The sequence below is a fragment of the Podarcis tiliguerta genome, assembly GCF_965153285.1.
Source record: "Podarcis tiliguerta genome assembly, chromosome: 7".
Classification (NCBI taxonomy): Eukaryota; Metazoa; Chordata; class Lepidosauria; order Squamata; family Lacertidae; genus Podarcis; species Podarcis tiliguerta.
In genome coordinates this window covers 74,475,456-74,479,988 of record NC_139540.1, presented here as the reverse complement: position 1 = coordinate 74,479,988, position 4,533 = coordinate 74,475,456, and the positions used below count along the sequence as shown (strand labels likewise).

The following is a 4,533-nucleotide window of genomic DNA, read 5'->3' as shown; positions in this document are numbered from 1 at the left end:
TTAAGGAAAAGTTCCTTAATTCCAAGAAAGAAAGAAAATATTATCGACTATAACTAGTGCAGCTCAAAGTACACCAGTTTGACAACTTGTTTATGAATATGGTTTTATATTGAGCAACCTGTGGCTTGCAAATCATGTGTTGCTTCTATTTTTCAGTAGGTTATTCATGTTCTGGCCTGGTGTAGGTTCAACTAGGAGATGTGTACCTTTCTCTGAACTCAAAAGCCAAATGTTTTGAAATCCCTGCAGTTCAACCCTTCAACTTCCACTCTGCAGACCATTATGTCTGTGCTATTGATTGATATATAGGCATTTTCTAGCTCAAGGCCCTCATTTGTAGTTTATTTCTACAAAATGCTGTAAAACAGAGAACAATACAAACGATGTGGCCATGCCAAAGACGCACATTGCTTTTAAAATTGTCCTTGATCCTTTTTGAAAAGGCCATTGTTCGTTTCTACTATTCTAGTTGGGCCTGACATCTACCGTTCATGGCTGAACTTCATTGGTTCAAAATTTAATTCCAGTCAATCTGTAATAGAAGTATCCTTCAAACATTACTAGCAGACATAGGTACCACTGTAAAGTTGTACCTTGGATCTTGAACGCCTTGGTACTCAAACGTATTGACTCCTGAACACCGCAAACCCGGAAGTGAGTATTCCGGTTTGCACATGTTATTTGGAACCTGAACATCTGACGGGGCTTCCAATTGGCTGCGGGAGCTTCCTTGCAGCCAATCTGAAGCCGCACTTTGGTTTCCAAACATTTTGGAAGTCGAAGAGACTTCTGGAATGGAATCCGTCCAAGGTTCGACTGTACACAGATTGTTTTATTTTTGAAAATGTGTTGCAGTTTGATGGGTCAAGAGCCCAACTCAACGAAAGCTGGTTTGCAGATTGCTCAGAGACTTAGTATATCTCAGTAGCAGAATACAGAGGAAGGAACTTAAGGATAAATTACTGTTTGTGGCTTTGTAAGTTAATGAGCAGGTGAAGCTGGGAAGCCAGATCTCAAACAGATTGGTCATGCTTCCGCCACCGTTTTCCGGCTGCTGCTCCTTGCACAGGATCTCCTCTTGGCCATCATGAAATGTTTTGGAGAAGCATAGGAGCCTGCTCTCACATGGGGAATCCTGAAAAGCCGCAATGCATTTGTCAAAGTCATCTCTTTTGTTGGTCTCCGTCCCTGCGGAGATATGCTTCGGAATCTTGAGTGTTCTGAACTCCCAAGATGGACATCCATCGATGTTCAGGGACATGCTACTGCCCATCATGTATGTATGTGAATACAAAGGCAAGGAAGGTATTTTGAGAGGGATTTTGTGTGTTGGCCAAGGCTCATCTTTCGACACCCACCCCACCAACATCTGCTGGTGCTACCAGTTATGGAGCCCAGCTTTGAAGGGAAAAACCACAATAAATTCATGGCTGAGAATGGCATTTGCAGAGTAGAATGGAAAGGAGTGGGGCAGGATTTCCCCCTCACCTCTGGTCTTCTAAATACCCCTGCAAATGGCCCCCATTTTAGTTGGGTACCCCATGTTTGCTTTGTGTTATGTATCTCTGCCCTTAGACCTGAAGTGCAGTTCCCATGAGGCTTAGACCTGAAGTGCAGTTCCCAAGCAGACAATTTACTGCACCATCACCTGAGGAATTGACCTGAAAATTAAGAGGGAGAGGAGAAAAGAATGACCCCCGCCCCTGACACATGGCTTACAACATATTCATTCTCAGAAACTTACCAGCATCCGCCATTTTCAGAAGTGAAGAAATAAACGCACAAGATATTGGAGGGGAAAGTCACATGCAGCTACTTCTACAGATATTCTAACTCTCAAATAAATAGATATAAAAGACTGCTTCAGAATTTCTCCACCTCCATCATAACAGCATATTTAAAGGGTGGTTTGTTTCATGTCACAGATGGGTTTATGTTCTGTCTTCTGTTACTTCACTTGCCGTGCAGGGATTTACCTGAAAGGTCCTTTGGGGGGGGGGCCATTCCATGGCTTTCCTCATGACAAAAATAAAAATGTAGTTCTTGACTAAACGTCGATTCATGCAGTGATTTAAGAACTTTTAAGGGTTTTTTCTCTGGGTAGGTGTCAGCTTTCAAATCCTGATTCTATATTTGCTGACTCAATGCGTTTTTCCTGCCTGCACTTGAATCGAAACTTACTTGCAGCCCATCAGAAATAGGCTACAAGCAGTGAGGGGAAAGAAACCCCCAAATTCTTATTGATTTGGGGCAGAAAACACTAAAAGCTTCTAAATAATAAATCTGCATCTATGTGATCCGAGTATCCCATCAGCACAACCGTTTATGATTCTATGATTCTAACTATTGAACTAGAGTTGGAAGAGACCACAAGGGCCATCGAGTCCAACCCCCTGCCAAGCAGGAAGCACCATCAGAGCACTCCTGACATATGGTTGTCAAGCCTCTGCTTAAAGACCTCCAAAGAAGGAGACTCCACCACACTCCTTGGCAGCAAATTCCACTGTCGAACAGCTCTTACTGTCAGGAAGTTCTTCCTAATGTTTAGGTGGAATCTTCTTTCTTGTAGTTTGGATCCATTGCTCCGTGTCCGCTTCTCTGGAGCAGCAGAAAACAACCTTTCTCCCTCCTCTATATGACATCCTTTTATATATTTGAACATGGCTATCATATCACCCCTTAACCTCCTCTTCTCCAGGCTAAACATGCCCAGCTCCCTTAGCCGTTCCTCATAAGGCATCGTTTCCAGGCCTTTGACCATTTTGGTTGCCCTCCTCTGGACAGAAAGTGCATGTTCTTAAAAGGCGACTGTCCCCCGAGAATCTGGACAATTGGATGCATTTTTCCACCCACAGATCAAGGCCTTTCTTTAAGAATTAGAAATAAGAAGCAATTAAGATTTCTGGAAGGGAAAATTGCAGTGGTTGGTGATAGACAGCTAGTAATGGATAGCATGAAAGATGGCATTGGAAAGGCAAAATAACTCAAAAACACCTTTGAAGCCGTAAAGCAATGAATTTTTCATTTCGTTGCAAGATGTATGGATGTATCACCATCCGGTGAGGGGCGCTGTCTTATTCAAATTGGGAGGAAAAGGTTGCTTCACATCTGATTTATTAAGTTTCAAGTTAATAGTGCCTCAAGTATGCAGTCCATTGTCCAATTTTTGCATTTTTCATATCTTTTGAAAGGCCAGTCACTAATAAAGGGTCACAGCCGAGTTACAACTCATTTTATATTAATTCAACCGATGAGACTCCGTTGGAAGACATGGTCTAATTTGGTTGTGCCCTCGAAGCCCTGTGATGGAGTGAAGGTTATTTGCAGAGTGTCAGTGTGTGACTTTTGTGAAATATTTTCTGCTGTCCTTAAAGTAATGAATGCTTTTTTATATATATAAAAATAATTTGTTATCCAGGGCAGAAATGGCTAAAAGCCTCTAAATAATAAATTGGCCTCTACATAGGGGTCAGTATACGTTCAACGTGACATTTTAGTTCAGTGGTGACTGTCACAATAAATATTTCAAGACCTACGCAGAGAAACGAAGGCACAATCTGTCGAGATTTCATCAGGCCGTGAGGCAGAGGTGCTGCTTCGGGATGACTTGTTATTCAGATGACTAGATGAAAGCACACACTGCTTTAACATTTCGCCCACCTAGCCAAAAAAGGGGCCTGAATGTCAAATTGTCAGTGGTTCATTGCTTTGAAGACCAGGCCGCACTCTGCTTGAAAGCTATGCCAATATACCAAGAAGTCCTCTTGCATAAATTCAGGCAAGGCAGGGGGTTCTCAGTGGAGTAGCTGTTCCCCAGTTCAAAGGTGCCATTTTCCTTAGCTGTTGCTCCAACCAAGCCGTTCTATAAGTTGCAGAGTACAGTGGTACCTCAGGTTAAGTAGTTAATTCGTTCCGGAGGTCCTTATTAACCAGAAACTGTTCTTAACCTGAAGCACCACTTTAGCACCACAGCAGCTAATTGTGCTGCTGCCGTGCCGTCGGAGCACAATTTCTGTTCTCATCCTGAAGCAAAGTTCTTAACCTGAAGCACTATTTCTGGGTTAGCGGAGTCTGCAACCTGAAGCGTATGTAACCTGAAGCGTATGTAACCCGAGGTACCACTGTAATGCGGATTTATAAAGGCCTCTTTTATATTGGCAAATGCAAAGATCGTGCCTTTGCCGCCTTTTAACGATTGGACCGTTTAGTTGGGGTCAGTTTAGTCAGCTTTTAAACACTTTGGTGGCTTAGCTATCTCAAGCCTTGGATGGAAGAGAAATGATGGAGATAATACATATTAAGTAATTTTAAATTAAGCTTCAAGTCTCAAGGGGAAGTAAATTTAACCCACATTCTGCCTTATTGTAAAGTGCTCCGTTTAAAATCTAGAGATTCATCTCCTGCTCCAAGCGGTCTCCTCCAAGTTGCTAGCAAAGGCCACACATATACAGTCACAAACACATAGCTTTGCTAAAGCCAGTACTTGCTATGCTTAGAAAATACAATACCCATGAGCTTGGCCCTCCAGATGTT

General features: G+C 42.6%; 1 long non-coding RNA gene across 1 annotated transcript; it reads right to left on the bottom strand.

The window, feature by feature from the left end:
• Positions 1 to 298: 298 nt before the first annotated feature.
• Positions 299 to 3,894, bottom strand: LOC310681775. Its single transcript, XR_014513608.1, has 2 exons — positions 2,783 to 3,894; positions 299 to 2,343 (listed from the first exon to the last, which is right to left on the bottom strand). It is a non-coding gene; the product is annotated as an uncharacterized lncRNA (long non-coding RNA).
• Between the last annotated feature and the right edge of the window lie 639 nt (positions 3,895 to 4,533).